The following is a 24,831-nucleotide window of genomic DNA, read 5'->3' as shown; positions in this document are numbered from 1 at the left end:
ATTATACTAGCATTTGTGTAGGATTTAGTAGAGACAGGGTTTCACCATGTTGGTTAGGCTGGTCTTGAACTCCTGACATTGTGATCTGCTCACCTCAGCCTCCCAAAGTGCTAGGATTACAGGTATGAGCTACCGTGCCTGGTTTAGATAATTATTTATATCAATATTTTAGCACTTTAGTAAAACATGGCATTACCATTCTGCAAATTTTACTTCAAAAATAGAAAATAAATGCAAAAAACCTAGCATGTTAAGTGTACACACACACACACACACACACACACACACATCATACATCATACACAATACATATATTTTGTAGAGATGGAGCCTTACTGTATTGCCCATGCTGGTCTCAAACTCCTGGCCTCAAGTGATCCTTTTGCTTTGGCTTCCCGAAGTGCTGGGATTTTAGGTGTTAGCCATAACACCTGGCCTGTGTAGGATGTCAGAAGGCTTATATCATGTCTCAAGGAGCTGATATTCTAGTGAAGTAAGACAGGTATGTAAATAACTGTCAGTTTAAAAGTAGTATATTGAATTAGTTTAAATATGTAATGTGCTTAGAACATGAGGAGTAAGTGCTTTGTGTATTAGTTACCGTTCTTACTGCATTCGTATGTGTTGAGGCACTATTTCTTGCATATCTTTCCTTAGGTATCCTGGGATTTACACACATTTATGTGTTTTTGTTCCTTACGCAAATGATAGCATAGTATGTTCACTCCTGAATAATTTCCATTTACGCAGTTAATATAACTTGGAAGTTTTTTCATTTTAGTGTTTGAGTGCTACTGTATTCTTTTTACCTGCTACATGGCATTCTGTTGTGTGGATGAACCATACTTTTCTCTCTCTATTTTTTGGTTTGAGACAGAGTTTCGCTCTTGTTTCCCAGTCTGGCGTGCAATGGTGCTGTCTCAGCTCACTGCAACCTCTGCCTCCTGGGTTTAAGTGATTCTCCTGCCTTGGCCTCCCAAGTAGCTGGGATTACAGGTGCACACCACCATACCCAGCTAAGTTTTGGAACCATACTCTTTTTTTTTTTTTTTTTTTTTTAACTTATCCTCTATCAATGCCTTTTCAAGCTATTTACAATTTTTTTTTGCAATCACAAATAGCACTGTAATGAACAGCTTTGTATAAAGTATTTCTTCTATGTAAAATATACCTGTAGGATAAATGCCTAGCACTGGAATTTCTGAATTAAAGAGTATGTATGTGCATTTATAATTTGATTACCATATTCTCAAGAAATTAAAAGATGCAATTTGACAGGCTTCAGAGATCTTAGGGCCACTGGTTTAAAAAACCCAGGAAACAATGCTTATTCACTGAGATTCTTGCCTTTTTTCATTCTAGACTGGACTTTGTTGAGTGGCTCAGTCTGAAGCACTGCGCTTATGGGATAATTTACCCAGCACCTTCTCTATCCCCTAATACCAAGGACTGCCCAAGATATAAAGCAATAATAAAACCAGAGCACACATTTCTTCTGGCACCTTCTACAGAGAGAGAGAACAGGGCTTTTTTTTTTTTTTTCTCCAGTGCTGTGGCCACTTGCCTTCTAGGTATGAAATGTTGAAATACAATTCTAAAACATTTTAAGTAAAGGGTAATTCAACAGAGCAACACTGGAAAACCCAGGCAGAATTCACAATTTCCAATGAATCCAAATAATTTTCAGTACCTGGACATATTTCCAACCTGACAAAAATATGCCCCTTGATGAACAAATTAGAAAAGCAGAGAAGACTTTGCAGATATTCCTTCTGTATCACAGAGCTGAATAAGGAGAAGATAAGGTTGTTTTCCTGCTTATGAATTTTCATATCCTCTCCCTGCACAGATCTGATGGTGGTTACAAGATCAATCACAGCAGCAAGTGTTGATGACTAATATAGTTATTGAGAGGAGTCTTTAATTTCCTGGAGGCAAACACCATTACTTACCACCTCTACATCACAGACGGGAGTTGCCAAGACTACTGGGGAGTCAGTGATGGAAGAAATTATAAAACTGATGCAATTACTGAGAAAATGATGAAATGTCTCACAATGAAAGGCTTCAGTTCCCTTCAATTTCAGGTTCTGTGATAGGCATCAATGTGGCCTTGTCCTCAGTGTTATTACTTCTCAGCTCTCTGTGGCAACTCACCCTCATTGTGGGAGAATATTTTGCATCAGACAGCTCATTTTTACCCTTTCTCCTCCCACCTGGTGTCTTTTGTTTCTTCCAATATTTTTGCCTTGATTATTTCTTATATTTTTTGTGGAATTTAAGTGAGGTTTGTGAAGAAGTGGATCTTTCTCTGGTTCTAAACTACTGTGGGATTTAAGGCAAATTATCTGTGCTCCCTGATTCAGCTGCTTCTACCTGTGGCTGGATGAAAGGATCTCCCCTTGTAGAACATAGGATCTTGGCCAAGGGCTAGGCCCCAAGTTGGCCAGTTTAGGAACTTGGTTGGGAGCCAGGACAGTGTGGGACCTTGCAGGTAATGTGTAGGTCAAAAGTGGAAGTTGAGGATTGTGGGGGACATGGGACATGGAAGGCAGAGAAAGAAGATGTGTCTTTTCCGCTACTTATTTCTATTAACTCGCCTTTCTTACTAGTCTTTTAAGTAAAAGGACAAAGACTAGAAAGGGAAACATTATACTTAATTAGGTACATCTATATACACCAGCCCCAAACATCTCGATTATCTTTTCACATTCAGCTGAGTGTGATGCCATTCTAGACAGCATTCCACCTCTAAAGACAGGGTGAAATGTCTACAGTAAATACTGTCCGGCTCACTAGAGCTGGAAATGAGGCTCTAAACGAGGTCTAATAATAATACCAACAGTAACTACTACCTTTAATATTAATACTTTCCAAAGTGTTTCCTGATAGAACTTGTTGTGAACCTCACAACTAATCTCATTTCAATGTCGACTTTGTTACATTCTAAAAACCACAATAAAATGGAAAACATTTTTGTTTCATTCTATTTTTTTTTTCTTAAACCACTGGTTCTCAACCTTGGATTCAATGGAGAACATGAAAACCCTGGTTCTCACCAGCAACACTGTGACATATATATTTGGTCTTTGCTTCTGTTTCCTGTCATAGGGCTCTGAAAACCCTTGGAATCTCTGGAATGATAAGTGTCTTTTGTATGCTAATGAGATGACTGGTGGCAGGATGCAGGTTGGAAAGACTACGGCATGATTAGAAAGTTGGGACTTTCAGCCTCACCCTGCTCAGGGAGAAGGGAGAAGGGCCGAAGGCTGAGCTGATCACTGATGGTCTATGATGTAATCAAGGATAACTACCTAACGAATCCTACATAAAAACACAAAAGGACAGGGCTTGGGGTGGGGCCTCCGGATAGCTTCTGGATAACACCTGGAAGTTCCTGGAGGGTGGTGCCTGGAGAGAACACGGAAGCTTCATGCCCCTTCCCACATACCTTGATCCATGCTTCTCTTCCATCTGGCTGTTCAGCTTGGGAAAGAAAAGAGAAATAAACTCTTTATATTTATTTTGCCTCAGTCTTTGTTTAGGTCAACAGTCTGTATCCTTTGTAATATCCTTTATAATAAATGGGTAAGGGTAAGTAAAGGATTTCTCTGAGCCACTCTAGCAAATTAATGAAACCCAAGTAGTGGATGGTGAGAAACCTGATTTACAGCCAGACAGAATCACAGGACACAAGCTGGGGCTTGCAATTGGCATGTGAAGTCGGGGAGAATTCTGTGGGACTGAGTCCTTGCTCTATGGGATCTCAGGCTATCTCCAGGTAGACAGTGTCACAATTAAATTGAATTCAAGGACACCTTGCTGGAGAAACCTTTAGATAATTGACTAGTTGGTGGTGGGGAGAAATCCCCATACATTTTAGTGACCAGAGGTGAAACATTCTGCGTAATAGAGGAGGGTAGGCAAAACGCTTTGGTTTTCCTAGTATCTCAATGCCACCCCTCTCCACCCACCCCAGAGATTCTGATTTCATGTTTCTGGACAGGAATTTCACAACTCTCAGGTAATTCTAACATGCCGCTGAGGTTGAGGATCATAGTGGCTTAAACAATACAAGCTGTAGGTGAAATGGTTAATGTCTTGGTGGCTCTCCCTCTTCCATGTGACCTGCTATTTCTAGGAGTCGCTATGACCCGGGGGGCACACCCACTGGGCTCCCAAACAGGTCTCTTACTCACTGAGGCCACTGTCTCTGCCCTAACTCTCTGATCCTCATCTCCATCTTGGAGCGCCCCCTGCTGCTGGATACCTGCCGGTGAAGAAAGACGGTCTCCTCTCCTGGCAGCTTCCTTCTCACTAGACTTCTCTTGAAGTTTCTCAGTGTCTGGTTCTCATCCTTGAACCATGCGGCCACAGATCCTGACTGCTGGGCCTGGTGGGGAGCGCAGGCCCGGCAGTCAGGATCTGTGGCCGCATGGTTCAGGGATGAGAACCAGACATCTTTACTCTGACCATCTCCCTCCTCTCTCACCTTGTTCCCATGCAAGTGTCTTTCCACCCCAAGCTTCAAAAAAGAAACACCTGGGCCAATAAATGACAAAAGATTCCGCAGTGTGTGAATGTAGAGAGTGGTGTGATGTGTCTCCACTAGTAGCAGCTAGCTAAAAATGCTGTTTTAGAGATTCCATTATTGTTCAAACAACGTGGGACAGAACATTTTAGAAATAGAAGCTGTCAGTCATTTGATGTGAAGGTTGTTCATCAAAAAATACTTGAAGAGAAATAGCTGTGTGGCATTAGGCATGTCCCTTCTCTGAGTTTGTTTCCTCCCTTGTAAAATGAGGAAATATAAAATTAAACTAGGAAAATTGTGAATCAAAATCAGACTGAGTGATTTAAAAAGTTATTTTCAGGTCTAAATTCAAGGACTCAGGGAGTTTCTGTATCACAGCAAGGCCACTACTGGCAAAATACACATTGTTCATGGTGTAAACTGTGTTGGTGAAGAGGGTAGCTCTGGGGATGGCACTTACCAGCAGTAACATCAGTTAGGCAAGTTCATTAACCTCCCTGTGCCTCAGTTTCCTTATCTGTAAATCGGTAATGGAGATGGCAACTACCTTTGTGTAGGACACAAAATATTAACTGTTAATAATAGTGCTATAGTTTTTTTACTTTTACGAGATGGAGTCTTGCTCTGTCACCCAGGCTGGGGTGCAGTGGTACCATCTTGGCTCACTGCAACCTCTGCCTCCCAGGTTGGAGCAATTCTTCGGCCTCAGCCTCTGGAGTAACTGGGATTACAAGTATGCAACAGCATGCCAAGCTAATTTTTTTTTTAAGATAGAGTTTCGCTCTTTTTGCCCAGGCTGGAGCCCAATGGCTCCATCTCGGCTCACTGCAACCTCTCCCTCCTGGGTTCCAGGGATTCTCCTGCCTCAGCCTCCCGTGTAGCTGGGATTACAGGTATGCGCCACCATGCCTGGCTAATTTTGTACTTTTAGTAGAGACAGTTTTCACCATGTTGGCCAGGCTGGTCTTGAACTCCTGATCCACCTGCCTCAGCCTCCCAAAGTGCTGGGATTATAGGTGTGAGCCACCATGCCCAGCTAGTAGTACCATAGTTTGAATGTGATGTCTCCTCCAAAATTCATGTTGAAATTTAATTCCCATTGTGCTAATATGAAGAGGTGGGGCCTTTTGGAAAGTGATTAAGTTGTCACAGAGCAAGCAGTGGGCTTGCTGCCCGACAGACCTAGAAGCCAACACTGTGGCACTGGCTTTTTAGAAAAGAAAGGCCTTATTAAGTCAACTGGCAAGGAGACAGGAGGCAACGCTAAAATCTGTCTCCCAACCTGGGAGCTGGGGTAGATTTTATAGGCAGAGGGTAATGAGGCATGATCTGATTAGATCTTGCCATGAGATGATGCTGGGAGGTGTGATCTGACTGGATCATGCCATGGGGTGATGCCAGGGCTTGATCTGATTGGATCATGGATCATGCCATTGATGTGCTTGCTTCTTAATTCATTCCTTGTTCCTTAGTTGGAGCACTTAGGTTCCACCTGTGGTTGCATGCTTGGTTCATCTGAGCATGATCGGGTTATATAACTTGCAACCTGGGGGTCCATGGCAATTGAAAAACAACTCACCATTTTATCACACAGAGTAGAACCAGATTGGGCTGGCTCTGTAGTTAAGAGTCCTTAGGGCTCTATCCTCATGTACGTATGAATGCCCCTATAAAAGGGACTTCAGAGAGAGTTTGCCTTCTCACCCCTCCCTTCCATTGGCCAATCCTCCCCTCCTAAGGATGCAGCAACAAGGCACCATCTTGGAAGCAGACATGCGGCCCTCACCAAACACCAAACCTATGGTGGTAGACTTCCCAGCCCCCAGAATTGTAAGAAATGAATTTCTGTTGTTTGTAAACCACCCAGCCTGTGGTATTTTGTTATAGTGGCACAAATGGACCAAGACAAGCAGCAACTGGCAAAGAAAATTCGAGAGTCACTGAAACTATTTTTTTCATCACTTTCCCATTTTCTAGAATGGTGCTCCAGCATCACCCAGAAGCTTGTTACAAATGCAAGTTTTTGGACCTCACCCCAGACCTACTGAATCAGAATCTGTGAGGTCCAAGGCCCACGAATTTGTTTTAACAGTCTCTCCAGGGGATTCTTCTACATGCTAAAGTTTGAGCAGAACTGTTCTAGATTCTTGCTCCTCAAAATATGGTACAAAGCTCAGCATCATCATCAGCATTTGAACTTGGTAGACTTGCAGAATCTTGGGCCCCACTTTGGATCTGCTAAACTATAGTCTGAGTTTTCACAAGATCCCCAGGTGTTTCCATGCTCAATAAACCTTGAGAAGCACTGCCCTAGAAATGTATCTCTCATATGATAGCCAATAAGCATACATGGCTATGAAAATTAACATTAAATAAAATTTAACATGGAGTTCCTGACTCACATTAGCCACATTTCGAGTACTCAATGGTCACATGGTGCTAGTAGTTCCCATATTGGACAGTACAGATTATAGAACATTCCCATCATCTCAGGAAGTTCTATAGGACAGTGCAGCTTTACAGTAATTATTAGCATTATATTTTATAACCATAGAGAATCTGGGAGAAGCAGCTTGCCTGAGACAAAGTGGACAAACTAATGTTCATCAGACCCAGGCGGGTGAAGTAGATGAGTGAAGTAGGCCAATTATGAGAGAACCAGGAGCACAGACACAGTAATTGACCAATGACACGTAACCCACGTGCTGGGGCTACAGTAGGGAGTGGTGGGCGCTGTGGTAACCTAGAAAAAGCATGTTTTGATCCAGCCAATAGTTACTAGGGAGGAGGCTAGGCCCAGGATAGGCTGGGCTAGGCAGTTCTGTTTTTGTTTGAGAAGTTAGAAATTTAGATTTTTATGATTCTTAAATTTTGATCACTAAATTAAAAATTAAAAAATGCTGAACTGAGGCCAGGTGTGGTGGTTTATGCTTGTAATCCCTTTGGGAGGCCAAGGAGGGAAGATTGCTTGAGTCCAGGGGTTCAAGACCAGCCTGGGCAACATAGTGAGACCCTCTCTTTATAACGCATAAAAAAAAAAAAACATAGCCAGGCATGGTGGTGCATGACTGTAATCTCAGCTGAGGTGGGAGGATCACTTGAGCCCAGAGGTTGAGGCTGCAGTGAGCTGTGATTGAACACTGCATTCCAGCTTGGGGAACAGAGGGAGACTCCGTCTCAAGAAAAAAAAAAAAAAGCTATATGCTGTACTGGCCAAGGAAACATTCCTGAAGTCCTAATTTCACCTTGGTGTTGCAACCTGGAAATCACACTGGCCTGTTCTGCCTTGTGATAATCACCTCAGCTGAATTAAATTTAAAGGAGTTCGATTAAGCAGTGAATGATTCACGAATCGGGCAGACCCCAGGATCACAGCAGATTCACAGAGACTCCAGTGCGGCCACGTAGTGGAAGGTTTATAGACAAAAAAAGGGAAATGACGTACAGAAATTGGAAGTGAGGTACAGGACAGTTGGATTGGTTACAGCTCGGCGTTTGCCTCATTTGAACGCAGTTTGAACACTCAGCAGTCCGTGAGTGGCTGAAGTATAGCAGCTGGGATTGGCCGATACTCCGCTATGGCTACAGGTGCGTACTTCTAAGTTAGGTTTTCAGTGTTGTCTGCCTCTTAAGCTAGGTTGTGGTTTGTCTACAAGGACTCAAAGATAGAAGTACAGAGTCCTTCTCAGGCCATGTTTCGTTTGCTTTAACACTTGCCAAGGTCAGCTGTTCGTCTTGTGTATGTCTTCCTTTCCTGCCTCTTTTTCCTCTTTCTCCTCTTGTTTTGACCTTGTCTTTGCTTTCCCTTCCCTTTTCTTCTTTTCTTCCTCCTCTTCTAATTTTCTTTCATTCAGTAAGCATTTATTGAATGTGCTAGGCACTGTGGTGGACTCAGGGTAAACAGATGAACCAACATTGCCCCTTCCCTCAAAGAGCTCACAGTTTTGTCGGGGACTTGGACATGCATGCAGATAATGACAGGAATTTGAGAAGTGCTATAGTAGAAATATATTCAAAGCCTTATAGAGATGTAGATAAAGGAGCAAGCCAACTTAGTGAGGGGAGAGTCAGAGAGGTCTTCACAGAGGTATGGATATCTACCCTGGCTTTTGAAGAATGCATAGGAGTTCTCCAGGATGAAGAGCTGGGATGAGAGGTAAGAGGGTATTTTAGTAGAAGGAACAGTGTGGAAGTTTCACAGCACTTAGTGTGTTTGGAAAGAGAAAGTTTCTAGGTGGCTGATGTGTGGGAGATGTACAGTTGCATATTAGAATTCCTAGTTCTTTTTTTTTTTAGACAGAGTCTCGCTCTGTCACTCAGGCTGGAGTGCAGTGGTGCAATCTTGGCTCACTGCAACCTCCACCTCCCTGGTTCAAGCAATTCCTCTGCCTCAGTCTCTCAAATACCTGGGGTTATAGGTGCCCACCACCATGCCCAGATAATTTTTTTTTGCATTTTTAGTAGAGATGGGATTTCACCATGTTGGCCAGACTGTTCTCAAACTCCTGACCTCAGGCAATCCACCTGCTTCAGCCTCCCTCCCAAAGTCCTGGGATTACAGGCGTGAGCCACCGCACCTGTCCAGACTATCTTGTTCTTAAAAGCCTGACAGCTAGCCTCTCCCCATTGCTGTTCAAGCCACCTTACCACCTTTGCTCAGGCTCCTTCCATCATGGCCTTGTGGCTCCTGAATCCACAATCTTCCTCTTGGCTCCTCTCTTCACCTGACCCTGCTGTCTCTCTTTTTCACTCCTTCCCTCCTGCTAAGATCTCCCTCCATCCACTTTAAATTCTTGTCACTCAGAGCAGTTCAGAAATCCTCAAACTCCTCCTCCCATGGTCAGTTTCAGTGAAGTCATCTAGGGTTCAACTCCACCAGAGGGAGAAAAAAGATGCTGAGATTGTTAGCCTACCTCCTAGGAAGGTGGCTTAAATATCAGCTTAAATGTGAGGACCTTATTTGAATCCTGATTCAAACTGTTAGAAAACCAAGACAATTTATGAGACAATGCAAATCGGAATACTGAATGGATTTTATTGACCAACATTTTAAGGTGTGATAATGTTATTGTGGTTATGTTAAAACAAAGAGTCTTTAGAGATGGATCAGATGTTTACAGATGAAAGGATATAAGGTCTGAGGTTTGCTTCAAAATAATACAGGAGAAGAGGGGGAGTGGATGGGGATACAGATGGAATGAGATTGGTAGAGAATTGATGATTGTTGAACCTGGGAGATGGATACTTAAGGGTTCATCATACTAGACTCTACTTCTAAGTATGTTTGCATATGTGTTATGCTTGAAATGTTCTGTTATTGGTTGAATTATGTTCCTCTAAAAGGTAGGTTGAAATTCTAGTCCCCTCTTACTTGTGAATGTGACCTGATTTGGAAATGGGGTCTTTGCAGATGTAATCAAGTTAAGATGAGGTCATTAGCGTGTGCTCGAATCCAATATAACTGGTATCCTTAGAGGAAAACTCCATGTGAAGACAGGGACACCAGGAATGTCAAAGATTGATGGCTACCCAGAAGCTGTGACGAGGCAAGGAAGGACTCTCCCTTTGAAGGAGCAGGAACCTGCCAATAACCTTGAATTCTAGGCTCCAGAACTGAGACAATCAATTGCTTTTAGTTTAGGCCAGACATAGTGGCTCATGCCTGTAATCCCAGAACTTTGGGAGGCCAAGACAGGTGGATTGTCTGAGCCCGGGAGTTCAAGACAAGCCTGGACAACATGGTGAAACCCCAACTCGACAAAAAATACAAATATTAGCTGGAGGTGGTGGCATGCACCTCTAGGCCCAGCTACTAGGAGGCTGAGGTGGGAGGACTGCCTGAGCTTGGGAGGTTGAGGCTGCAGAGAGCCAAGTTTATACCACTGCACTCCAGCCTGGGTGACAGAATGAGAACCTGTCTCAAAAAAATGAATGAATAAAAAAATTTCTTTTGATTTTAGTTACTTAGTTTGTGGTTCTTTGTTACAGTAGCTCTAGGAAACTAATATACTCTATCATAAAAAATTAAAAGAATAAAGATCAACTACTTTCCTCCCTTAAATTTTTTTTCTTTTTTTCCTCTGCTTCCTCTAAATAATCTAAATACCTTTATCATGCATAGGTACATCATAATCTAAATACCTTCATTATATGTTCACTTTGGGTATGATTTTCTGTTACTTTTTTTTTTTTTCTTGACAGGGTCATAGCTCTGTTGCTCAGGCTGGAGTACAGTGGTGCAATCACGGTTCTCTGCAGCCTCAACCTCCTGGACCCACTCAATCCTCCTGCCTCAGCCTCCCAAGTAGTAGGGGCCACAGGCATGCACTACCACGTCCAGCTAATTTTTGTATTTTTTGTAGAGATAGGATCTCATTATGTTACCCAGGCTTGTCTTGTACTCCTAGGCTCAATAATCCTCCTGACGTGGCCTCCCAAAGTGCTGGTATTACAGGCAGGAGCCACCGCACCCAGCCTGCTGTGTTACTTTGAATGCGAAGGATGACACAGAACTGAAAATCCAAAAGTGAGAGGTTGAGGGGGAGATAAGGAAAGAGGGATTCCTAGAAAACTAGACAAAGGTGTAAACTAGAACCTTCAATTCTACACAGCCTCACCAGGCTCTTGCATGTCCCGAATAAGCCATGATCCTTTGAGCCATTGTTAGTTCCTCTGGGGGTTAGGAGACCTGGTTTTTGGTCCTAGCACTGCCATTTTCTAACTCAGAGATGGTGGGCAAGCTGTTACATACAGAAGACTTGTTTTCTCCTTAGGAAAGTGAGGGAGCTGAGTTACATAAGGAAGCCTTCCTTACTTCTCTCACATTGGCTCGGGGGCTCCTTCAGCCAGCACCTGCTCTAGCGTGCGTGACACCATCTTGTCCTCCGTTGTCATCTGTGGCTATGGCAAGTCTAGGAGCTCCCCAAGGCAGGAACCGTCTTGTTCACCACTGGATCTCCTCTCTGAGCACCTGGGCCTGCAACGTAGCAGATGCTTAATGAAAGTAGCCAACGTAACCACACTGTATTTATGGTAAATCTGTACAAACACTTGGTAAAAATTCTTTCAGAGAATTGGAGAAGTCATACATCTGTGTGTATCTGTTTTAATTCTTTACTCTGGGCTCTACCAGGGACTGCCCTTTTGCATTCCTATTTGGGGATCAGTCTCAGAGACATCCCCTCCTTACTCCCAGCACTGGGGCTTCCGCCCTCAGTGTGCTGTGGCACTGGTTATACATTTGTTGCAATGCCTAGAACAGTGCTGAGGACGACTAAAGTACTTGTCCAGGTTAGACTTTGTGTGTGTCGAAAGTTTTGTGCCTTTTAGTGCTGAGGGTTAAACTTTACAACTGGTTTCAGAGAGGAAACAGGAAAGTGACACAGTACTATGGGTGTTTAACAAGAACTTGGAAGAAGAATTTTTCTTTGCTCAAGGGAAGATATGAGCAGTCTAGATATGCATGTACAGTTGAAGCCCTGAAGAAAAATGAGCCTGGGAAAGCACTTCAAACAAATGCATGTTGGTTTCTGCAGAGCAAGGAACAAGATGTTTCCTTAGGAGTGATTTCATTTCAGGAAAAAAAAAAAAAAGAATTTCAGGATGCAAAGTTACCCTGGAAGAAATGTGTAATCATATTACAGTGATTTTAGCAGTGTGTACATCAAGATTTTACCATTTGGGCAAACTTGTCTTACAAAAAGGTCAGGTCTTTGAAAGGCCTAGGCAGGCAAATCACTTGATCCCAGGAGTTCAACACCAGCTTGGGCAACATGATGAAACTTCATCTCTACAAAACATCCAAAAATTAGCCAGGCATGGGGCACACACCTGTAGTCCCAGATACTCAGGAGGTTGAGGTGGGAGGATCCCTTGATCCTCGGAGGTCCAGGCTGGGCTACAGTGAGCTATGATTGTGCCACTGCACTCCAGTCTGGGTAACAGGGCGAAACTCTGTCTCAAAAAAGTAAAATAAATAAAAAATAAAAAAAGCCCAACCATCTCTTTACAAGGTGTTTTCTAAGATCTAAGCTTCTCTGCTTCTCTGAGTAGAATTTTTAAATTCCACTTTCAAAGCTTCCCAAGTAGGTTCTACCTAGATTAAAAATTGATAGAGGGCATGATAAGGAAGTGTAAAGTTCCCCCCACCCCCAGCAGAATATTGACATGGTCTCCAGAAAAAAATCTTCACGTCTGTAAACTCCGGTCACGTTTCCTTAGAAGGCCACAAGATGGCAGCATTGGGCTAATAGAAGCAGAGGACTCCACCTAGAACGCGTTTGCAAGTGGCTGTGATGATGCAAAAAGACTCCAGATCTGGTTGTTTCTATACCTCGATGGTGTGGTCTGCTATTATTGCTGTCCACTGCAGGCATTTCATGAATAAGACCTAGTGGGGCTTGAAGAAATCTTAGACAATCTAGCAATTCTGTAGTTGCTCAGGCCAGTGCTGTCAGTGCAGAAGAGAAATACTTTTGTTCACAAAGAGTATGTGTGTGCCAAGAATCTGAAACTTTTTGCTGTCTGAAAGCATTGTGGGCAGAGGTAAGACTGATGTGGAAGCTTGGATGAACATTTTAGGATGTTATGAAATAGGTGTAGAGAGGTGATACAGCACTGAAAATATATTCAATATCACTAAATGATGTTATAATGAATTGTCACTAGATGGTGGCCTTCAACAAGGTAGAGATATGCCTGTTTTATTGACCAACCTACCCTTAGCATGCAAAAATGTTGTCACAGTCTGGGCGTGGTGGTTCATGTCTGTAATCCCAGCACTTTGGGTGGCTGAGGTGGGAGGATTGCTTGAGCTCAGGAGTTCAAGATCAGCCTAGGCAGCATGGTGAGACCCTCCACCTCTACAAAATAATTAAAATATCAGCCAGGCATGGTTGCATGCCTGTAGTTCCACCTACTCGGGAGGCTGAGGTGGGAGGATCACTTGGGTCCCAGAGGTTGAGGTAGCTGTGAGCAATGATCATGCCACTGCACTCAGCATGAGCAACAGAGTGAGACAGTGTAGTGGTGTGATCATGGCTCACAGCAGCCTCAGCCTCCACCTTCTGAGTTCAAGCCATCCTCCCTCTTCAGCATCCCTAGTAGCTGGGACTACAGACTTGGAACACTACACTCCAGCCTGGTGACAGAGTGAGACCCTGTCTCCAAAAAAAAAAAAAAAAAAAAGAGAAGAAGAAGTGTTGCTACACACTGATTACCTTTTCCACCAAATCATGGTCTTATAGTTTCTTCCACAATGACACTTTTGGAGAATGGGCTTAGAAGGAGCTGTTGCTGGGCTATATTCTCCTTCTTCCTCCTCCCAGGCTCATTTCACCTGCCACCTTGAATATTCTCAGTATAGATATGCTGTCTATGCCAAGGATCTATACTAGTTTCCCAAAGTGTGATCAGGACAGCACTGCATCTCAATTGTTTTAAAAAGTGTGGTTTCTTAGGCTCACCCCACATCTGCTGAATCAGAGTCTCTAACAGTGAGGTCCAGGGATTTTGATTTTAATAAGCTCTCTTAGGTAATGCTTCTAATGTTTGAGAATCTCTGATATAAGAAGGACCTCCTACAGCCTCAGAGCCTGGTGGGTCAAGAAAGATACTTCCTCAGATAGCTTGTGAAGTAAGAAAAGAGAGAGAAATGAAAGTTTAGACCATAATAGACCCACATGTATCTCAGAATCAGTCAGTCAAACCTAGCTATCCCTAATAGCTCCTAAAGTGGATGCTAACAATTACACTGCTAATGAGGAGCAGAAAGTAATGTGAATTAATTCCTGTTATCTTTCAGGCTACATTTTTCTTTCTATCAGTTATTTTAAATGGTGGAACGTGGGGCAAGATGGGTAAAATGGGGAAGGAGTGGATAAATCTTAAAATCTAACAGAGTTATAAATTTTCCAAAAGTAGATATTGACTATATACTCTCAATTTGAAATTTATTAGCTTTTTTCCTTTGAAATTACTATCCATTGTTTTCAGTGAGGATCCTCCCAAGAGTCAATTTTAGTTGCAGGTTTAGGGCCTAATAACTGAAAGTCAGAGATTCAATAGCAAATCCAATTTAGTAGCAATGAGTAAACATATGGTAAAACATAGAAACTCTGCTAGTAAGCAAAGAAAAACAAATTAAACAAAACTGAGTGTGTCTGCCTGGCAAATTAGCAAAACATAAAAGAAAGGGAAAAAACACTGAAAGTGATAATACTCAATGTAGATGAGGGTTCCATGATTCCAATTTTCTTATACATTCTTGGTGGCCCTAAACATGAGTATAATTCTTTAGCAATGCAATTTAAAAATACATATTTAGAGCCATCAACATGTTCATATTCTCTGCCTTAACATTTGCATTTTTGGAACTATAGATCCTAAAGGAATGACAGGGATTATGGAAAAAAGCTTGTATCATAAAAATACACCTAACAACATTACGTGCAGAGAAAAAAAGAGTTTAAGTGTGCAACAGTTGATTTTTAAAATTTGATACAGCTACTGTGTAGTCTACTATAGAGCTGTTAAAAACAATGATTATGTCTACAGAGTCAGAACCAAAAAGAAAAAATATTTTAAAATCATGATTATGAAGACAAAGGAGCAGCAAAAAGCCCATAAGGTAATTTTAATGTAAAATACAAAATATATCCTGTTACCTTCTGTGCATCTCTGTATGTATGAAATAGTCAATGATTTAATCATTTAATTTGTAATTTAAAAACTTTTATTTTTTTGAAATGATTAGCCATAGCATTAAGAATTTATTTATTTTTTTTCTTTTGAGCTGGGGGTGGTGGCTCATACCTGTAATCCCAGTCCTTTGGGAGGCAGAGGCAGGAAGGTCACTTGAGCTTAGGAGTTACAGATCAGCCTAGGCAACATAACAAGACCCCATCTCCACAAAAAACAAAAAAATTAGCTGGGCATGGTAGCGCATGTCTTTAGTTCCAGCTACTCCGGAGGCTGAGCTGGGAGGATGGCTTGAGTCCAGGAGGTCAAGTCTGCAGTGAGCTGTTACTGTGCCACTGCACTCTAGCCTTGGCAATTTTTTTTTTTTTTTTTTGAGACAGGGTCTCGCTGCGTGCCCAGGCTGTACTGGAACTCCTGAGCTCCAGTGATCCTCCCATGTCAGCCTCCTGCCTTAACTTCTGAGTAGCTGGGACTACAAGCACCTGCCACAATACCCCTGATGATTTAATTTTTAATGTAGCCATGTATTAGACAATATAAATATAGGACAGATCAATGTGTTAAGGTGCTGGATTACATATGATTTTATTTTCTCTATTTCCCAAGTGTTTTATAAGTCAGAGTCCCAGCTACCTTCTATTTGTCCTTCTAGACCCACTCCGTGTCCTGTTCTGACACAGAGGCTGAGCAGTTGCATTGGCAACAGGGAGGCCTAACTGGGGAGCAAAAAGAAGGGAGATGAGTGAGGTGGTGTACTACCATCCCAGCTCCTTCCCAGAAGGATCACCTTCCCCTGGTTGTGTGCGCTTTAGCAATGCAATTTAGGAGTATATATTTATTCCTCCTCGGGGCCAGCCCTTGCCTCAGAACTTTCTGCTTCAGGAATCTGGTGGCTGCTCTCTCTCTTCTTAGGGGTGATGGCAGCTCAGTGTCCCCTGTGGTTTCTTTAGACTCTCCCCATACCTTTGTAGTCTTTTTTATTTAATCTGAAATTGTTCTAAATTGAATGTGCTTTCCGTCTCCTGCTGAGATCTTGACTCACATAAGAAGTTTGAAACTTTTATCATTTTAAAAATGTGGTCAGCATCCACCAGAACCTGTGACATTGCAGCCTGAAGAGTCGTGACAGGAAAATGTTACAGCTTGTGGTAAATTTTAGCTGGAAAGATGAAAATCTCTGTATTTCCCCAGTAGCCAAACATTACTCCTACAGAGAAATCCTCAAATGCTGTAGTAATAATAACACAGAGTAAGAAGGAACAACCAAAACACCGAGATGTGGAGGTATGGCCTAGCCAGTAACAGGCTGGATGTTTTATAGAGACAATCTTGAGAAAAATGGTTTGAGTATTATTTTTTTAAATGAAGTTTTAAAGGCAGTGGGGAAAAAAAACCCAAATAATTCAGAAAGACATACTACTTGAAGGTAGTGCTGATGTATTAATACGTGCTAGAAATGAATGGCTCAGGAAGCATCAATATGCCTCAGCCCTGGTCATTTTTCAAGCCGGGAAGAATGTAAACCAAAATCAAATTGTCAAAGTAGATTCGAACGATATATTGGCTAATTTCGTGGCAAAAGCAGGCATAGGAGAAGCAATAGATAACAGCATTTTGGAACCTTTTTGCCTGCATTTTAGAAATAAATTAGTTTCCAGAATGAATGTACCTTCAAGTGAGTCTTGCAAAGGAGTTGGGACTGCATCATGATATTCATGTAGGTACTGAAAAAAATTCATAGAGTTCTACATCTCACCCCTGAAACGTTCTGCAAGCGGAAGCAGTGACTGAGGGTGGGTCTCATGCACCTCCCATCTCTCTCTTGCTTTATAATTGACCCTTGCCATTCTGCAGAGAAGGCTCCAGACCTTCCTTCTTTGTAACTGCAGTCATTATCTTCCCTCTTATGAGCCAGAGGCAGTGAGCGTTACACCCAGAAGGTATTTGAGTTGGCAGAAGCTGTGGTCACAGAAATTATGACTGGAGCGTCTTGAATTGTTAATAAAAATTTCAGGATGTCCAGTCATTTCTGGGGAGCTTCTGGAGCTGAGGAGAAGTGAGGGAAACAGAAGCAGTAAGGAAAATAACAGCTTCTAAGAATTGACTTGTTTGAGAAGTCATAAGGTAAAGGGATACTTTTCCTTCTGGTTCTTCCGTTTCCCTAGAAATGGCATAGACAGAGGTGGGAGTGAGTACGCTTCCCTTTTCTAGAGTATTTGTGTAGGCTGTGCTTCTAGGACTGGTGGACTACGGTGATTTCTTGTGCCCAATTCCTGATACCTGCACAACCGGCTGACCCCTTCTAATTCTGGATGACTTGGATTAAGAGTCCTGTTTTAGAAAATGTCACGTATTCAAGAGTTTTCTTCTTTTTTTTTTTCTTTGAAGCATTTGTTTTTGGGAAATCAAAAGATTAGAAACAACTTTAGCGGTCATCAGTAGGGATTTGGTTAAATAAATAAAGATGTATTCATTCTGAGGCAGTAAGCTCCACCTGCAGCTGGCATTTGAGTTAGCAGAGGCCATTTTTTTTTTTTTTTTTTTTTTTTTTTTTTTTAGGTTTCAAATGTACTTTATTTCTTCAATAATGCCATATCTTAATGGGTACACAGTGCTTTAACTTGGCATCAATTATGAGCTGCTTTTTTCAACACTTCATTATTACACCAGCTGGGATTACTGCTGAGTTTTCCATTCCTTTGGGGTGACTCTGCCAACAGGAGACAGGTTCCATTCTATTCCGATTTGTGTTGCTACATATGTCCACATAGTAATACAGAAAGTGGCTCCACCAGCTAATATAGCATTACTGTATTTGTCATGAAAATCAGGTGTATGTTTCTGGTGGCTCTGCCTTGCCATTGTTTGCTGAATGCTTCGAACTTGCAGACGACTTAGTGCGTTTTTGACCAAGGGAAACATCGTGAAGGTGAAGATCGAACTGCAGCAACACAGCTGCTGCTTTTTTCAGCAGAGGCCATTTTTAATGAGCAAATTCTTCATAGAGAAAGACAGTGCATATCTTCAAATAACAAAAGCCGGGTTCAGAACATGTTGAATAATATGCTAACATTTGTGTACAATATACATATGTTCTTGTATGTGCATAAAGAATACATTGAAAGAAAAAGTGAGAAACTGATAACTGGTGGCCTTTGGGATGGGGACCTTGGTGGCAGGAGGACAGGGGTGAGAGGAACCCATTGTGATTTTTGAATCATAAGAGTATGTTACCTATTCAATAAGGAAATTAATATTATTTAATAACAAAAGTCACTGCTTTGTCTTGCCACCAAATAAGATTGTTAGTGTTTTAATTCTTGACTTCTTCTAGTATACTAATGTTCTTTTTAGCTTTTCTGGAGATCCATCCTTCCTTCCTTCCTTCCTCCCTCCCTCCCTTCCTTCCTTCCTTGCTTCCTTCTTTCCTTCTTTCTTTCTTGAGACAGAGCCTTGCTCCATCACCCAGGCTGGGGTACAGTGGCATGATCTTGGCTCACTGCAAACACTGTCCCCTGGGTTCAAGTGATTCTCCTGCCTCAGGCTTCTGAGTAGCTAGGACTACAGGTGCCCACCACCACGCCCAGCTAATTTTTGTATTTTTAGTAGAAATGGGGTTTTCCCTGTGTGGGCCAGGCTGGTCTTGAACACCTGACCTCAGGTGATCCACCTGCCTCTGCCTCCCAAACTGCTGGGATTATAAATGTGAGCTACTGTGCCCAGACTTTGAGTATTTCTTGAAAATGAGACAGAATATAAATTAGTTATTGCTTCTATATACCTATTTAAATTTATTTGTGTGTATGTTCTTAAATCTATTTGTGCGCATATCTGTGAGGTGTGTGTGTATGTATGCATGTTGAGGGGTGTGTATATTTCAGGAAACTATTAAGGACAAGGAGAAGTTTCTAGCCAAGAATGTCACTGTGTGAAAGGACCAGAAATTGCTATTCTGTTCTGCGGGAGTGTGTAATGCAGCCTCACTGGTCTTATGGAGTCATGCTGGGCAGTAGTACGAGACAAGGTTGAAAAGATGTTAGGGCCAAATTATGAAAGGCCTTGTGAATGAAACTGGGAAGCTTGGCCGTTACTCTGCCAGCCATCTACTGGGGGTCTGTGGACAGGAGAGACAGGTGGTCAGAATGGTGTCTAGAAAGAGGTCATGGTGGCCGGGCATGGTGGCTCACACCTGAAATCCCAGCACTTTGGAAGGCCAAGGCAGGCAGATCACCTGAGGTTAGGAGTTCGAGACCAGCCTGGTCAACATGGTGAAAACCCATCTCTATTAAAAATACAAAATTAGCCGGGTGTGGTGACACATGCCTGTAATCCCAGCTACTTGGGAGTCTGAGGCAGGAGAATCGCTTGAACCTGGGAGGCAGGGTTTGCACCATTGCACTGTAGCCTGGGCAACAAGAGTGTAACTTCATTTCGAAAAAGAAAGAGGCAATGGTGATGGTGACCAAACAGCCTTACCAGCTCCAGGGATGCCAGGAAAGAAGCCTCCTCCAAGTCTTTCCTCTCAGGGATAGAATATCTCACATTCAGGGGTAATTGACACATATCATTGCAGTTGATATATATATTTTAAAAAGTGTGCTGGGTTGAACTTGGAATGATGAATGTTACACAGGCTGGGGAATTATATTTGCAAAACCAATCATGAGCTGTAATAGGCATTAAAAAAAAAAAAAGGCCTAGATCAGAGAGAATGTCAGAGCAGCTGCTGCTAGCCTCTCAGCGATGGCCTCATGCAGTCCCAAACACATCCTCGGCTAGAGTCAACTCTGGGCAGCTTTGTACATCAACTCCCAGGGAACTTGTTCCTCCCTTTATCCAGCTCAGAGAGACAAAAGAGCAAAGAACATTCCACTCCTTCAATAACATGAGTCAAATGGCCTTTTTTATCCCTGTCCAGTGGTTCCCTTGAGTTGGTTGCAGATACCTCTATGAGGGGGACCCATTCTGGCAAAAGGGGAAGAGAATACCAGCATGCGATCTCATCTTCACTTCCTCCTCTGTAGACTAGCTGTGGTCTGTTTTGGAGGTTAAATGAATGAACACTCATCACAGTGCCTGACCTGTGGTTAGAACTTAGAAAATGGTAGTTACTGCTGACAATACCATGAGGTGGAAGTGATTATTATTACCACCTAGTGGATAAGGAAATTAAGGCTCAGAGAGGTTATGCAAACTGCCCAAAGTTACACAGCTAGAAAGGGAAGGAGTTTAAATTTGATGCCTGGTTGCTCTGACTTCAAAGCCCCTGTTCTTCCTATTCCTTCAAATTACTTCAGAAATAAACTTGCAAACCCGGATTCAGGTTACATCTTAACATGCTCAAGGGCTGAAAGGCTTTGTTTACAACAGCAGATACAGTACTAACTACAGAGAAACGAGAAAATAGTTAAGCATTTCCAGGACCTGCGCCCCATCCACTGGCAAGTGGAGCAGACAACCACAGTGTACAGGAGAGGATTCTGGAAGGCTTTGGGCCATTCCAATGTATTGAGATTAAATGATCTTAAAAAATATTCATTCCCAACTTGCCTCATGTATATATTACTGACGTCCTTTCTTGGTATCTTTGTGTTAATGAAAATCATGAGATTTCTTGGATGTGTATAAACCAGGAAGAACTAGTGAAACGTTAATCAGCCTCTTAACAGTGTCCCACTTAATGATATCTTCACAGTGATAACTTGGGAGTAACGTTTTTATTATAGTGAGAAGAATCCTCTACAGCAGAAATAAACTATAGCCACGGGCCAAATCCAGCCTTCTGTTTTCCGGCCTGACCTTCTGTAGAGAAAGTTGCTAACTAACCCCTGCACTAGAGGTGTGTACCAAAAGTTAAGTGCAGCATTTCTGTGCTTCAACATCCAAAGCACAAGCTATTTCAAAACACTAGCATTCTGTCTCTAATGATGTATGTGTCTTCGCATCTGAAAGACAAGTAACTTTCAGAAGGACACTGTGTATATTCAACTCTTGGAATGACTTGTGGTGTCAGATAAAATGTGTCTAAAGTTCCTGTGCTGAACTATTTTTTTTTGAGATCGAGTCTTGCTCTGTTGCCCAGGCTGGAGTACAGTGGCACAATCCTGGTTCTCTACAACCTCCAAGGCCTGGGTTGAAGAAAGTCTCTTGCTTCAGCCTCTGAGTAGTTGGGATTACAGACATGCGTCACCACACCCAGATAATTTTTGTGTTTTTAGTGGAGACAGGGTTTCCCCGTGTTGGCCAGGCTGGTCTAGAACTCCTCACCTCAAGTGATCTGCCTGCCTTGGCCTCCCAAACTGCTGAGATTACAGGTGGGACGCACCAAATGTTCTGAGAATTTTGTCTGAAATAAATATGTTTGGTAGGGAAATATATTCCCCAAGAGTCTTTGCAGGCATATGTGATGTAGGAGGTTTTATTAGAATAAAAATTAAAAGAACAAAGGGGGCTTTGAGATCCTTGGGGTGGGGACCAGGGGATTGATGAGTCCCGCAGACAGAAGCTGTGCCCTACGTCAGTCCCTGAGTGAGAAGCTTACCAGCCCTGGTCTCTTCTCCACCCTCCACCTCAAGCAGCAGAAAGTATCACGAGCAGATAGTCCACAGGTCATGCTGTCTGTCACTGAGATATCGAAATGGTCTGAGATATCAGCGGAGACCCGGCCTTGCTCATGCATGCCTCCCTTGGCAGCCCAGCACCAGACAAAGCAGCTGAGGTAAGCCCAAGTCCATCACAAGCATTCTCTGGGCTGTGAGGGACCTAGGACCTGAGGGAAGGGAAGGGATATTGTAAGAGTATGTGTGTGGCGTGGTGGGAAGGAAACAGAAATAACTCATTTCCTGGGGCTTCTAGTCTGTGAGCTTGGGTGAGCTTGACTGATCAACTTCATGCAGGTTGGGAAAGAAACTAGTTGTTGGAACAAGAGCTGAAAGCTCTGTTTTCTCCATCAGTGCTTCAGATAGAACAGGATATCTGTTTTACCTGAAAATTCCAGTGTCAGAGCCTCTCCCTCACCCCTGCAGGAGCTAAGACTTAGGTATTATTATTAGTTGTTTGCACTCTAGTATGTAGAAAGAACCTGAGACCAGATGTTTTTGGGGACACGGGCACACTGGGGAACAAGACTCCAGACATGGGCATTACCTTCAGAGGCGACTTGAAATGCAAGTGTTACACAGGTCCTAGGCCAGCCCCATCTTTCACTTCCTTTTTCTACTGCCTCACTACACAACAATGCCTCCATTAATGAAACCTCTGAGGATGAAACTGCTTTACATGAACATGTTGAGTTAAAACTGAACAACAGCTTCATAAATCACGCTAAATAGTGCTGCAATACATCAAGTGGTTGAGCTGCAATGTTCCCACAGATCTATGCAGACAGGGCACAAATCTCTTCAGGCACAGTTTTGATTCATCCCCAAAGTTGTAGGAAAACAGAGTTTACCCTCTGTTTCCCACCCCTTCAGGTGTTCTGAGACCTCTTGCTTTCTGGTCCTCACAATCACAAAATTCACTCAACAATATTACTTACTAAAGGCCCACTAAATAGCAGATAAGGGGATTTTGTGGTTTTACACACACACACGTGGACACACACACTCAGAGCATTAAGCAAACACTACACACTAAAATATCACAAAACATGATGTGTTGTGAAGAAAAAGAGTAAAATGGTATGAAATTACATGAGAAGGAGGCCTGATCAGTTTGATGGAGAGGGAGGTATTGCAACAGAATTCCTAAGGTGAGAAAGAGTTTGGTTTCTTCAAAGAACTAAAAGAAAAGAAAATACATCTGGCCAGAGAATGAGGGGGAGAGGCCCAGTAATGTGCTATGCAGGATCCTGGACAGCTGTGGGGTCATGCTAGAGATTCTAGTCTTTATTGTAAGAGCACATGGAAATCCCCAGGAGAGTTCTCAGGAGGAAGGTTGTAAAACCAAATGTGCGTTTTTAAAGAAAATTTTATTTGATGGAGAACAGATTGGAGGAGAGGAAGAGTGGATTGGAGGAGACAATTAGGAGGCCAAGTGGTAGTAGAGATGAGAGGTGGTGTTGATTTGGACAGGGCGATGGTAGTAAATACGGAAAAGTGGATTCTCGACATGTTTAGGGGCAAACTCAATGGCACTTGGGTTGAATAGGAAATGGGTTAAGGAACAGGGAAATATCAGGATCATTCCAAGTGGGTGTGTCCTGCTCCGTGGTTGGTAATGCCACCAAATGGATTTGAGACCTGGATTTAGAAGGGAAGGATAATTGTAAATTCAGCATTCCTACAGATGAACTGATTACAATTTGCTAAAAATTCACTTCAGTCTATTTATGTTTCAAACCTTTGAACACTGATCAGAAAGTTGCAGGATTTAATTTCTACTAAAGGAAGTAGGTAGAAAAACATGTGGGAGAAGGGGAGCTTGATATTATAACTTCCTCTGCCTTCAAAGAGGGCTCTGATTGCCAGGCATATTGAGGCCAGAGTGCAGGGACAAGGCTGAATTGCTGCGTAACATAAAATAATGAAAAAGTTGAGGTCTTGAAGGAAAATCCTCAAGACAGTGCATCATGTGAGGTTGAGTCAGAAAAAGCTGGCTCGAGGGGATGCACAGGAGGGTTGGTAGTGGGTGAGGGAACTTTGGAGAAGGGAAACATGGGAAGAGGAGTGCACTGCAGAACCTCCCCACCCCTTCCACGGATTTTCCTTTGCTCATCATGGAGAGAGCTGAGCCTAGAGTAGCATGGAGGCCAGGTGGAAAGTGAACATTCTCAAGGAGGTGAAGGTAGGGGTGACCCATGAAGACAAGAGATCTGTATGTACTTGCCTCCTGGTTCTATCTGCCCTTTTAGTGCTAGAAGACAAAGGATGGGAAGAAAAGGCAAGGAAAAAATATGGAAAGGGAAGGAGGTGTACATAGGCTGTTGTCCGTTGCCCTCTTTTATATTAAAACTATTCTAGATGGGGGATACTCAATATTATAATAACTTATACTAAGGCAAAGATTAGTGACCTTCAAAAGGAGAACAGCATGTTAAACTCCTCTTCTCTCTTCCCACTTTTTTGAGGGCATTCTAGGGGTAAAGTATGGATGTGTGCTGATATATATTCATTTCTTCATCAAAAATTTGAGTCCTTTTCTGTGCTGTGTAGGGGCACAAAAATGAGACATATGATCCTTTACACATTCTCAGGGAGTTTACCACTTAGTGGTGAGAAAGGCAAACAGGTGGAAATAGTGCAATGTGAGCCTTGCTGTAATAGGAAATGGAAGAATTAAAGGGGCTTCCAGGGGCTGAGCCCCATGGCTCAGGCCTGTAATCCCAGCACTTTGGCATGGGAGGATACCTTGAGCCAGGAATTTGAGACCAGTCTTGGGCAACATAGTGAGACCCCGTCTCTACAAAAAAATAATTTTAAAAAATTAGCTAGGTATGGTGATGTGCACTTGTAGTCCTAACTACTGAGGAGTATGAGGTGGGAGGATCGATTAAGTCTGAGAGGCCAAGGCTGCAGTGAGCCGTGATTACCACTGTACTCCAGTCTGGGTGACCAGAGCGAGACCCTGTCTCAAAAAAAAAAAAAAAAAAAAAAAAAAAA

At 42.6% G+C, this 24,831-nt stretch overlaps 1 pseudogene across 1 annotated transcript; it reads right to left on the bottom strand.

Moving 5' to 3' along the window:
- Positions 1–17,757: 17,757 nt before the first annotated feature.
- On the bottom strand, positions 17,758–18,201 carry LOC116533001 (annotated as a pseudogene). Its single transcript, XR_004261035.1, has one exon. The product of XR_004261035.1 is annotated as a cytochrome c oxidase subunit 7B, mitochondrial pseudogene (transcript).
- Positions 18,202–24,831: the final 6,630 nt, after the last annotated feature.

Source organism: Sapajus apella, unplaced genomic scaffold (genome assembly GCF_009761245.1).
Source record: "Sapajus apella isolate SASKATOON/1434 unplaced genomic scaffold, GSC_monkey_1.0 scaffold78, whole genome shotgun sequence".
In the NCBI taxonomy this organism is placed as follows: Eukaryota; Metazoa; Chordata; class Mammalia; order Primates; family Cebidae; genus Sapajus; species Sapajus apella.
Note: the sequence above shows the minus strand (reverse complement) of the source record. Positions and strands in the feature narration are given on the sequence as shown.